This window comes from Notamacropus eugenii, chromosome 1, assembly GCF_028372415.1.
Source record: "Notamacropus eugenii isolate mMacEug1 chromosome 1, mMacEug1.pri_v2, whole genome shotgun sequence".
In the NCBI taxonomy this organism is placed as follows: domain Eukaryota; kingdom Metazoa; phylum Chordata; class Mammalia; order Diprotodontia; family Macropodidae; genus Notamacropus; species Notamacropus eugenii.
Window position 1 is genome coordinate 392,816,872 of NC_092872.1, and position 13,831 is coordinate 392,830,702.

The 13,831-nt window shown below is 37.8% G+C and overlaps 1 pseudogene; it reads left to right on the forward strand.

The window, feature by feature from the left end:
* Window positions 1–1,715: 1,715 nt before the first annotated feature.
* Window positions 1,716–5,890, forward strand: LOC140518602 (glycine cleavage system H protein, mitochondrial-like; annotated as a pseudogene).
* The last annotated feature ends 7,941 nt before the right edge of the window (window positions 5,891–13,831 follow it).

The following is a 13,831-nucleotide window of genomic DNA, read 5'->3' on the forward strand; positions in this document are numbered from 1 at the left end:
AACTGCTGGGAAAGTTGTATGGCAGAAACTATGCATAGAAACACATCTTACACAGCATACAAAAAAAAGCCACAATTGGTATGTGATTTAGATAAAAGGAAGATATTATAAGCAAATTGAGTGCAAGTAGAAGGAGACCTATAAGAGTCATAGAATTTATGACCAAACAAAAGATAGAGAACATTATGAAATGAAAATGAATAGTTTTGATTGCAGAGAATTCAGAAGACTGTTCAAAAACAAAGTCAATGCAACCATTATTACATGGGAAGCAAAAAGCTGGGAAAGAATTTATTATTATTATTATTATTATTATTATTTGTTTTCAGTGTTCTACAATCACTTCCACATAACATAGATTTTTCCCCTCCCTCTCCCTCTTTCCCACCTACCTTTCCTCACCCACCCTGAGACAGCACACAATTTTATATAGTTTCTACATGTACATTCCTCTTAAATACATTTTCACTTTAGTTATGTTGCATAGAAGAAATAAAATGAATGGGAGAAATCATAAAACAAACCAAAACGTAATAAAAAAGAAAATGATCTAGCATATTCTCCATCGAATTCCATAGTTCTTTCTCTGGATGTGGAAGGCATTTTAAGTTAAGAGACCATTGGGAATTTTTTAAGTCTTTGCATTGAAATGAAGTTCTAAGTCTACCAGAAAAAATGCTCACACACAGTGGTTGTTGCTGTGTACAAAGTTCTCCTGTTTCTGTTCCTTTCACTCAGCATAAGTTTATGAGTCCTTCTAGGCCTCTTCAAAGTCTCCCTGTTCATCATTTCTTATAGTACAATAGTATTCCATTACATTTATAAACCACAATTTATTCAGGCATTCCCCAAGTGATGGGCATCCCCTTGAGTTCCAGTGTTTGGCCATCGTAAAGAGGACTACTATAAATATTTTTGTACATGTGGGACCCTTTCACAATTTCATGATCCCTTGGTGACACAGTAGAAGCAGTATTGATGAGTCAAAGGGTATGCACATTTTGTAGCCCTTTGGGCGTAATTACAAGTAGCTCTCCAGGATCATTGGATCAATTCGCAGCTGCACCAACAATGAATTAGTGTTCTAACTCTCCCATATCTTTTCCAAAATTTGTCATCTTCCTGTTTTGTCCTGTTAGCCAATCCAGTTGGTGTGATATGGTATCTCAGAGTTGTTTTGATTTGCATCTTGCTAATCAATAGTGATTTAGGGCATTTTTTCATATGACTGTAGATAGTTTTAATTTCTTCTTATGAAAACTGCCTGTTCACAGCCTTCGACCATTTATCATTTGGGGAAAGACTTGTATTCTTACACTTTTGACTCAGTTCTCTGTGTTTTAGAAATGAGGCCTTTATCACAGACACTACTTACAAAAATTCTTTCCCAGTTTTCTGCTTCCCTCCTAATCTTGGTTGCATTAGGCTTGGTTGTGCAAAAACTTTCAGTATTGTAAGGGGCGCTGACCGCCACACCATCTGGGACGCCGCACTGACGGACATCAGGTAAACTGAGTCTGGTGCAGGGAAGGGTGAATAAGATGGTGTTGGAAGAGATGGCCTTGCCCTTGGTTTGTGTTTGTTACTATAGTTCCAGCTTGCGTTCATTACTATAGTTTCAGGTTTGTTTGTGCGTGTTACCATGGTTCACTGGGCTGGCTGGCAGAGACTATATAATCAGAGTGCTTGCTTGAATAAATCGGAGTTGCTTCATGACCCACTCTCCTGCCTCATTCTTTTACTCGAGAGCTCCACAGGAGGACGAGTGGCTTGCTGGTCAGGCTTAAGACTTGTTCCTCTCAGTAAGCTGTGCCATCACCATAGCAACTTGACACCCAAAGTGGGGCCACAAGCAGGGGGAAGGAGCAGGAAGCTCAGCCAAGGGAAGTCAGGTCCCTTAAGAAACTCAGCCGAGGGAAGTCAGGTCCCTCAGGAAACTCAGCTGAGGGAATCAGGTCCCTCAGGAACCCCAGCTGAGGGAATCAGGTCCCTCAGTAACTCCGCGAGTGAGTCAGGCTCTCCAGAAGCCTAGACAGTGTACAGGAGCTATCAGGACAGGGTCAAAAGCAGATACCTGAGCGCGACAGGAAACCATAGCCTGTCTGCCTCACCAAGTTCCTCCAGGAAGTGGATCCGAGAAGCGGACGCAGGAGAAGATGTGCACATTCAGCTCGAGTGAGACGAGGTGTAACCGTGAGTAAAATTGAAATTGGGCAAAGCTCGCAAAAGTTGAGTCAGGGTCAGTACACATTCTTTCTATATAACATGCTGAAGAATGTGTTCATAGAGGAAGACGGTGGCAAGGCAGTGCAAATGAGAACATTCATCACATCCTCACAAACAGCCCCATCAGAGTCAGAGAGTAGTACAAGGGACAATAGCCCAGAAAGGCAGCCAGCACCCATATATCCAAACTTAGAAGAGAGATGGAAAAACAGACAGATGGTACAAGATTTGCAGGACAGTGTTAAAGAACTAACTGATAAATTGAGAAACCTACTGAAGAAAGAAAAAAGACACCTCAGAGATAAAGCTTTGAAACTCCAAGGTGGAAAGGAGGAGACTAGGAGCCAGAGTCTCCCTCATTTCCACTTGCAGTTTCACAACTTTTTCTTTCAAAAACATTTTTAAGGAGTGGCCACAGATGCGAAATTTTCTTGAGTAAAAGTTAGAGCCATCAGGATTTTTATTTTATTCTATAATCCAGAAATGGTGTTAGAGAAAGCAATTTGTAATCTGAATTTTGTTGAAACTAAAAGATGTTGGGAAAGTTATATTATTTAGAAAACCAGGTATTTTCACCTTTGCCCGTTGAAAAAGTTACAGCTAAAAAGCTGCTGTTTTAATGCTAAACCTAAAATTGTTAATGGATTGCTATGTGTGGAAAGAAATGAATGGAGTAATAATTTATTTAGACTGGTTCTGCCCATTCAGAACAGTCCTCCTATATGTTTGGGGTTGGCAGGCATGGGATCCATGCCAATTCCTTTTATTTTGTAAAACTACCCATGGTGTTCCACAACTGTTAAAGACTGATAATAGCCCAGCATACACTGCTTCGGCCTTCCAAAAATTCCTCTCAGAATTCAGAATCTCTCATGTGACTGGGATCCCCTATAACCCCACAGGACAAGCCATAGTAGAAAGTGCGAACTGCACAATAAAACAATATGTCCAAAAACAAAAAGGGGGAGTTTTGGGACCCAGGTCCATGGCACACAATCACAGGTTCATGGCACACAATCAATTTTTGGAAATTGGCACTGGCACTATACACATTTAATTTTTTAATCAATTGAAATTAGCACTTTACATAATCAGTTTTTAAAATTTGATGAGCGTGGTCTTACACCTGCCATGAAATACATGGTCAGCTCAGACTGACCACTAGAACATGATGCCATAATAACTTGGGGAAAGGGTTATGCTTGTATCTTTACAGGAGACAAGGAGATCTGGGTACCAGTGAAAAGACTACGGATCATACAGCACCAGGAAGAAATCACAGGGATTCTGCCAGAGAAAGAAATGGAAACTACAACGCCTGAGCCATGAAATTAGTCAGCTGCATCTTACTGCTTCTAACAGTGAGCCAGGCCGAGGACCAGTATTGGACCTTTGGACATTAGTAGACATTCCAACTTTACAGGACTGGAGAAGGGCTATCCTTGGTGTTTGTACAAATAATGTATCAGTGGGATTTAGGGAACAATTGAGGATGGACCACAAATTCTATCAGACCATTCTAATGTTACAAAATGATGTAATAGCTATTGGAGATGAATTGTAGGCCATAGAAACAAAATTGGCTTTAAGATGTGATTACAGATATCGTCATTTTTGCATGATGAACAAATTGTACAATGATACTGAATTTAATTGGGAAGAAATAAGAGCTCAGTTGCATGGTTTAACACTCGCCAAAGTTTCAAGTGAAATGAAACTGTTGGAAAAACTGGCATTGGATATAAATATTCAAGGGACAAAAAAGTTAATACCTGAAAATTTTGTTTCAGACATGATGCAACTTTTTGGTCATTCCACCTCATTGTTTAAATGGCTAGGTCCATTGTTGTCAGGAGGTATTGTTATCTTGATTGTTATATGTCTCATACCAGCATGTCTCAAATATGCCCTACGAACTGTAAAAGATACAATGAAGATGCTTACTGAAAATCAATTCAAGTTGAGAGATGTACAAACCCATGAAGGTCATTGAGTCTAAAACAAAAAGGGGGAGTTGTAAGGGGCACTGACCACCACACCATCTGGGACGCCACACTGACAGACATCAGGTAAACTGAGTCTGGTGCAGAGAAAGGTGAACAAGATGGCCCTGGAAGGGACGGCCCCACCCCAGGTTTGTGTTTGTTACTATAGTTCCAGCTTGCGTTCATTACTATAGTTTCAGGTTTGTTTGTGTGTGTTACCATGGTTCACTGGGCTGGCTGGCAGAGACTATATAATCAGAGTGTTTGTTTGAATAAATCGGAGTTGCTTCATGACCCACTCTCCCACCTCGTTCTTTTACTCGCGAGCTCCACAGGAGGACGAGCAGCCTGCTGGTCAGTCATAAGACTTGTTCCCCTCAGTAAGCTATGCTGTCACCATAGCACAGTATAATGTAATCAAAATTATTCATTTTGTACTTCATAATGATTTCTATCTCTTTTTAGTCAAAAATTCTTCCCTTCTCCATCTATCTGGAAAATACACTATTCCTTATTCCACTATTTGTTTATAGTATCGATCGTGGGGCTACCCTGCCCCCAGAGAAGATGGCAGTGCTAGTGGTCAGGAACATGCCTGTTGCAACCTCGTCCCTGTGGGAGGTGGGCGGGGCTGAGACCTTCAGATCCCTGGCCTCCCTGGCAGCTGCCCCCGTGAGCCTGAGGGTCTGCCCAGGTCCAGGCTCCCCTCGCAGCCACCGCCTCCTGGGAACTCTGCACCAGGGCCCTGCAACTCACTGTTCGAAAATTCACAGACAAGCATGAATGGATAACAACTGAAAACGGTATTGGAACTGTGGGAATCAGCAATTTTTCATGGGAAGCATTGGGAGATATAGTTTATTGTAGTCTTCCAGATGTTGGAACAAAATTGAACAAACAAGATGAGTTCGGAGCTTTGAAAAGTGTGAAAGCTGCCAGTGAACTCTATTCTCCTCTGTCAGGAGAAGTAACTGAAATTAATGTAGCTCTTGCAGAAGACCCAGGACTTGTCAACAAATCTTGTTATGAAGATGGTTGGCTGATTAAGATGACTCTGAGCAACCCTTCAGAACTTGATGAACTAATGAGTGAGGATGCATATGAGAGATACATAAAATCTATTGAGGATTGAACATTGGACCCCCAAATAAATTAGCACAAGAATACAGCCCAGTATAGTTTTGTCCTAAATTAGCGGTATATGGAAGATTAGCAACTTTAACACTTCTGAAACAACACCATGGCATGGAAAAAATCTTAACTACTCAGAAATGACTGGATAAAAATGCTTTTTACTATTTGCACTTTTTGCACAACTTCTTCCTTGTAATTTCAAATTAGGGTGTCTGGTTCTGAATTCATTGCATCATGTGTGGCAAAAATGAATTCTAAGACCATGTACTTCAGAGCTAGAATTTCATCTGTAAAAAGCCTTAAATCAGTAATGGTATAATGGCCAACTGCATCCATTACCAGTTGTGTTCAGAATACATTTGGTTTTCTGTCCATGGGAATAATTTACTGAGATTGGTTAGCTGGCTGGTGTCAGATGCTGTATGATACCAACTTAATTTTAATAAACTGCTTGGCTGAAGCTATTTTTACAGATGAGGCTTCAACCTTGCAGCAGAATAGGTAATGAAATTTAATAAACTTTTTACAAACCTTGAAAAAAAATAGTATCAATCGTTATACCTAGATCATGTATCCATTTGGATTTTATTCTGGTGTATGGTGTCAGGTATTAGTCTATGCCTAGTTTTGGTCACACTGTTATTCAGTTTTCCCAGCAATTTTTGTCAAAAATTGAGTTTTTATCCAAGAAGCTCTTTATCAAAGGATTGATATATTCATTGACAACTCTGTCTTGGGTATCTAACCTATTCCGCTGGTCAGCACCTCCGTTTCTTAGCCAGTACCAAGTCATTTGGATAATTGCTGCTTTATAATACAATTTGAGATCTGGTAGCACTAGGACACCTTCTCTAGCATTTCTTATCATTAGTTCCTTTGATATTCTGGACCCTTTGTTCCTCCAGATGAATTTTGACATTATTTTGTCTGGCTCTAGAAAATAAGTATCTGGTAGTTTGATTAGCATAATACTGAATAGGTAAATTAATTTAGGTAGAATTGTCATTTTTATTATATTAGGTCGGCACTCCCATGAGCCTCCCTGATGTTTTATCCACTTGCTTATATCTGACTTTATTTGTTGGGAAAGTGTTTTGCAATTGTGTTCGTATAGTCCCTGAATTTGTTTTGGCAGGTAAACTCCCAAATATTTTATAGTATCTCCTCTAGCTTTAAATGGGATTTCTCTTTCTATCTCTTGCTGTTGGGCATAGTTGGTAACATATAGAAATGCAGAAGATTTGTGTGAGCATACTTTGTAACCAGCAACTTTACCAAAATTGTTTATTGTTTCAGGTAGTATTTTACTTGAATCTCTTGGATTCTCTAAGTGTATCATCATATCAGCTGCAAAGAGTGATAGCTTAATTTCTTCTTTGCCTATTCTAATGCCTTCCATTTTTTTCTTCTCTTATTGCTACAGCTAACATTTCTAGTCCCATACTGAGCAACAATGGTGATAACGGCCATCCTTATTTCACCCCTGATCTTAATGGGAATGCATCTAGCATATCTCCGTTGCATATAATCCTTGCTGAAGGTTTTAGGTGGAAACTGCTTATTATGTTATGGAAAGCTCCATTTATTCCTGTACTCTCCAGTGTTTTCAATAGGAATAGATATTGTATTTTTTCAAAATCTTTTTCTGCATCTATTGAGATAATGATATAATGTCTCTTAGTTTTGTTGTTCATATGATCAAGAATCCTAAAAGTTTTCCTAACATTGAACCAGCCCTGCATTCTTTGTATAAATCCTACCTGATCATAACATATTATTCTCGTGATAAGTTCCTCTATTCTTTTTGCTAAAATCTTATTTAAAATATTTGCATCTATATTCATTACAGAAATTTGTCTGTAATTTTCTTTCTCTATTTGAGCTCTTCTTGGCTTAGGTTTGAAAACCATACTTGCATTATAAAAAGAATTTGGGAGGACTCCTTCTTCACCAATTTGTTCAAATAGTCTATACAGTTTTGGAGTTTACTGTTCTTTAAATGTTTGATAGAATTCACTTGTGAATTCATCTAGGCCTGGAGATTTTTTTGTATGGAGTTCATTGATGGCTTGTTCAATTTATTTTTTCTGAGATGGAGTTATTCAAGCATTAGGGTTCTTCTTCTGTTAATCTGGACAATTTATATATATGTATATATATATATATATATTTAAAATAATCATCCATTTCATTTTGATAGTCGAATTTATGTGCATAGAGTTTGTAAACATAATTTCTAATTATTGTTTTAACTTTTTTCTCTTTACGAGTGAGTTCAACCTTTTCACTTCTGATATTTGTAATCTGATGTTCTTCTTACTTTTTTAATCAAATTGACCAAAGGTTTATCAATTTTCTTGGTTTTTTCATACAACCTACTCTTAGTTTTATTTATTAGTTCAATTGTCTTCTTAATTTCAGTTTTATTAATCTTTCCATTGGGTTTCAGTTTTTCTACTTTGATATTTACTTGGAGATTTTCAATTTGTGCTTTTTCTAGCTTTTTCAACTGCATAGCCAGTTCATTGATCTCCTCTTTCTCTCTTTTATTCATGTAGGCATTCAAAGATATAAAGCTTCTCCTAAGAACTGCTTTTACAGCATCCCTTAAAATTTGGTAGGTTGTCTCATTATTGTCATTCTCTTGAATGAAGTTGTTGATTGTTTCTATTGTTTGGTATTTAACCCATTCATTCTTTAGGATTAGATTCTTTGGTTTATCTTTCCATGGCCTTTTATTACATATACTTTTATTGAATTATGATCTGAGACGGATTCATTGACTATTTCTACCTTTCTCCACTGTATTGTGAGAATTTTATGCCCTAGTACACAGTTAATTTTTGTGTATGTGCCATTTACCTCTGAGAAAAAGGTATATTCTTTTCTGTTTTCTGCAGAGATCTATCACATGTACTTTATCCAGAGTTTTATTCACCTCCTTATCTTCTTTCCTGTTTATTTTGAGGTTATATTTATCAAGTTCAGACAGAGAGAGAGATAGAGGTCCCACACTAGTACAGTTTTGCTGTCTATTTTTTTGTGTAGCTCCTTAAACTTCTCTAAGAATTTGGATGCTATACCACTTGGAGCATATATGTTTACTAACAATATTGCTTCCTTGTCTATGGCGCCTTTTAGAAGGATATAGTTTCCTTCCTTTTCTCTTTGATTAAATCTATTTCTGCTTTTGCTTTTTCTGAGAGTAGGATTGCTACCCCTGCTTTTTTTTACATCAGATGAAGCACAATATATTCTGCTCCAACCTTTTACCTTTACCCTGTGAGTATTCCCCCATTTCAAATGTGTTTCTTGCAAATAACATATTGTTGTATTATGGTTTTTAATCTATTCTGATATTCATCTCCGTTTTATGGGAGGATTCTTCTCATTCACATTCACAGTTTCGATTACTATCTGTGTCTTTCCCTCCATCCTCTTTCCCACCTTTTGTGCTTTTAGTTCTCCCTTCTCCCTTCCCCTCCACAATAAAGTTTTAATTTTTGAGCACCACCTCCCTTAGTCTTCCCCTCCTTGTTTCAGCCCTCCTCCCTTTTACTCCCCTTTACCCTTGTTACTTTTTCTCTCCATTTCACCTTCCTCTCCCCTTTCTTTCTCCCTTGCTCTCCTACTGAGTATGGAGTTATTCCAATTTATGTACTTAAGTTTTTTTTTTTTCCCTCCTTGAACCCAGATGACAGTACCATGCAAACAATACTCCTGCCTTCTCCTTTTTCCCTTTACTTTAATATAATTTTGTGCCTCTTCCTGTGATTTAATTTACCATTTTCTGCCTACTCCTCTTCACATCTGCTGTTACAATCCCTTGCCACCCTTCAATCACATTTTAATCATCACATCATTTACTTTATACCTTCTCTATGTATATCGCTTTTATATTACATTGTAAGTATACAATTCTCAATATTAACAAGTATCATCTTCTCTTGTAGAGATGTGACCAGTTTGTCCATATTGAGGAACGAGTTTTTCTTTTCCCCTGTTTACCTTCTTATGCCTCTTTTGAGACCTACATTTGAAGATCAAATTTTCTATTGAGTTCTGGCCTTTTTATCAGGAAGGTCTGGAAATCCCTTATTTCATAGAATGTCCATCTCCTATGCTCAACTTTGCTCAGTAATTGATCCTCGGTTGTAGTACCAGCTCCATTCACTTATGGAACATCATATTCCAATTCCTTCAATATTTTAATGTGGAGGCTGCAAGTTCCTATGTGATCTTGACTGTATCTCCTAGATATCTGACTGGTTTCTTTCTAGCTGCCTGTAGTATGTTCTCCTTCACTTCATAGTTCTGGAATAAGGCAACAATATTCTTTTGTGTCTTTAGTTTGGGATGTCTTTCAGGAGGTGAACAGTGGATTCTTTTGATGACTATTTTGCCCTTGGGAACTAGGACTTCTGGGAAGTTTTCCTTGTTGATTTCTTGGAAGATATTGTCCAGGCTCTTTTTTCATAATGGCTCTCTGGTAGGCCAATAATTCTTAAATTTTCCCTTCTGGATGTATATTTCTGGTCAGTTGTTTTTCCAATTAGATATTTTACATTTTTTTCTATCTTTTCATTCTTTATATTTTGTTTGTTTGATTCTTGATGTCTCATAGAGTCATTAGCTTCTACTTGTTCAATTCCAACTCTTATCAAATTGCTTTTTTCGGTTAATTTTGCATGTCCTTTTCCATCTGTCCAATTAATCCTTTTAAGGAATTATTTTCTCCAGTTAGTTTTTGTACTTTCTTTTCTATTTGTTCAATTTTCCTTTTCAAAGAGATGTTCCCTTCAGTGAATTATTTTTGCATACTTTTAAAATCATTGGCCATTCTTCCATTTCTCTAATTTCACTTTTAAAATCCTTCCTCAGCTCCTCCAACAGAGCTCTTTGTAATTGCAACCTGATCATTTTCCCTTCTGAAATTTCAAATGGGAGTACAATCATAATGCTGACCTCTTTGGCATTCATGTTTTGATCCTTGGCCCCATAGAAAGATTCTATGGTCTTTTCCTTCCTGCTTTGCTTCTTACTCATGATGATGAGGCTTACTGTGTTGTGGCCTCTGGTTCTTTCAGCTAGAGGCTAAGTAACCTGGTGCTGAACTGGCTGGTGTGAGACAGCAGAGATCAGGTGAAAACTGTTTATCTTTCCCTGGTTTTGCCCTGGAACTAGCTTATTAAGTGTGGGGGAGGGGTTGTCTGATCACAGGTCTCCTCAGCTGAGCTAGAGCAAAGGCAAATTCAGAGACTGGTGATCCCTGCTGTCCTACTGTCTTTCTCTTTCCCCTGGAGTGCTAAAGCATGCCTAGGGTCTTGGTGTTAGTGGTTGCCAGGCTCCACCCTGCTGGATCTCCAGATATTCTCCTGATTCACTGAGGTGGGGCTATCTAGGACAGCTCCAATCTTGCACTGTTCCCCTTCTGCCACAGGAAGAAGAGGAATCCTCCTTAGTGATTTTCTTAGCCTTATGTCCTGCAAAACTGTTTGCCCTATCTGCTGATTCCACTGATCCAGGAAGTTTCTCAGGAAATATTTTATGGTTCTTTCTAGGTCAACAAGGGGAGGGAGAAAGAGTATTTACTGATCACTCCACCATTTTGGTTTCCAGAAGTTCAAGTAGGTGACTTAAAGACATTTAATTTGAAGGCTGATAGTCTCAGGAACAGCCCCTGCAGTTACCTGGGATCCTGCAGCTCTCACTCCCGCGATTCTGCTGGACTCCTGCCCTGGACTGATGTGCCTGAGGTTCTGCTGAGCTGCTGCTGTGTCAGATTGCCCTGGGGTTTTCCTGCTGTGCCCTGAAGAGGCAGGGACACATTCTGCTGTGCATGCTGCTCCACTCTCACTGAACAGAACTTTCCCGTGGACCTTCCAGTCTGTCCTGGGCTGTGAATCTGCCAGTCTGTCTCCTATTGGATTCTGCCCCTCCAAAATTTGGTCAGATTCTCTTTTTAAAGGTAGATGAAAGAGTTTGTCTAAGAGCTTAAGAGAGTAGTTGTTCTCACTCTGCCATCTTGGCTGTGCCCCCATTGGGTCTCAGGAAAGAATTTTTTGCATCCAATGGCTCTGATAAAGGCTGCATTTCTAAAATGTTTAGAGAACTGAGTCAAATTTATAAGAATGTAAGTCATTCCCCAGATTATAAATGCTCAAAGGATATGAACAGACAGTTTTCAGATGAATAAATTAAAGTTATATATAGTCATATAAAAATGCTCTAAATCACCATTGGTTAGAGAAATACAAATCAAACCAGCTCTGAGGTATCACATCACACCTATCAGGTTAACCAACATGATAAAACAGGATAATGAGAAATGTTGGAGATGTGGGGAAATTGAAACACTCATGCATTCTTGGTGGAGTTATGAACTGATCAAACCATTCTGGAGAGCAATTTGGAACAATGTCCCAAAAGCTGCAAACTGTGCAGGTAGACTTTAGAAAAAATCTGAAAAGCCATATATGAAGTAATGACTAGTAAGTGAGCAGAACAAGGAGAATATAGTGCAAAATAAAAGCAACCTCGTGTAATGACTAACTTTGATAGACTTAACTCCTCTCTGTAATGTAAGGTTCTAAGACAACTCCAAACATCTCTTGATGGAAAATGTTATCCGCAATCAGAAAAAGTACTACAGAGTCTGAATGCAGATAAAAGCATAGTATTTGCTGTCTTTTTATTGGTTTTGTTTTGTTTCTTTTCTTTCTTTTGATTTCCTTCATTGGCTCTAATTCTTCTTCACATGAATAATGTTGAATATGTTTGATATGATTGTATATTTAGAGCCTATATCAGACTACACATAGTCCTAGGGAGAGCAGAAGTGAAGAAGGGGAGAACATTTAGATCACAAAGTCTTATAGAAGTGAATGTTGAAAACTAAAAATGAATGAATGAATAAATTTTTTATAAGTCCTATAAACAACAACATATTTAAAGTATGAAAGAACTGGGAGGAAAGTATATGTCCATTAGTTGGGGGCATTACTAAAAAAAGACTTTGTTATATAAAGGTAATGCTGTATTTTAAGAAATTATTAGTAGGATAGGAAGTTGTATGAAGTTAATGGAGCTGGGAAAATAACATACAACAATGTAAATAGAAAGAAAAACCAAAAGAACAAAACAAAATTTAATGTTATGAATTGTTATGATCAACCACAATAGAAGAGAAGTGAGAAGATGCCTTCATCTCCTTTTTCCCTTAAACTAAACACAAATGAAAAACTATGTATAAGGATAACTACATGTAATGTACTGATGCGATGGTCTGTTTTACACTGCAATTTGACTCTAACCTAGTGATGTCATTTTGGTCCTTTTTGAAACTGAAGGACAATCAACTATCCCTATTCCAGGTACTATGCTAAGTTCTTTACAATTATTGTCTTGTGTGATCCACACAACAGCTTTTGGAAGTAGGCATGAGTATAATAGCCATTTTATAGATGAAGAACCTGAGGCAAATAGAGGTTAAGTAGCATGCCTGGGAATATAAATGTAAATGTCTGAAGCTAGATTTGGATTCAAGTCTTCCTGACTTCAAGTCAACTTTCAGCTAACCATAGAAACCAGAGTACAAGGGGCTGATAAGTGAGTGGGAAAGAAATGCAGGACTAGCTTGGATTTGGGGTATGTAACAATAACATCACAGAATGTGACAATCGTAATCAAAGCTCTCTAGTTTCACCAATTGAAAAAAGAATCACAATATAAAAAATGTCATGGCCAAAGTTTACCAACATGTAGGTCTCCAAGTTAGAAAAAAAATATAAAAAATGGAATTAGGTTAAAGGTAAAGAGGTGGAAGGTGTGGAAAGACTAGTACTTTGTCAGGGAATGGAGCTAAGAAAAGATAATGAGCAGTGGGTCAAGCAGTTCTGGTACATAAAGCAAAGATTAAAGTCCTCTATTGCCTGTGTGAAGGAAGAGGGAAGTGCAGGAGGCTTAAAAAGAAAAAGAGATATTTTGAAACAATCACTACATAGAGTACAAAAAGCATCAATCAGAGAAGAACATAAGGTTATTCATAAATCAACGAGCACCCAACTGAGGTAATACAATACAATTTTTTTTTCAAGGACCTAATTGCTATAGTTTTGTAGCTCCAGTAGCATGTTAGGAGAAGCAAAAAGGGTCATTGTGGACTTGAACCATGGTCGGTGTTTAACAAGTGATAAAAGCTTCAAGAACTAGTTAATTAAAGATTAGGAAGTGAAAAAAGTAAGCCTAGACAAATGGTTATATACTTGGTGAAGAGAGATGTGGAGCAACTGAAGGACCACTTTGGAGCTGAATATACATAAGTCTTTGTTTGTCTTGGGATATTAATTCCTAGCAGTTTTATGTATTTGTTAGTTATTTGGATTGGGATCTTTTCATTACTACTTCTTATGTTTTGTTAACATATAGAAATGCCATTATTTTTGAGGACTTGTAGATTACAAAATTGCTGGAGTTGTTGTCTCAAT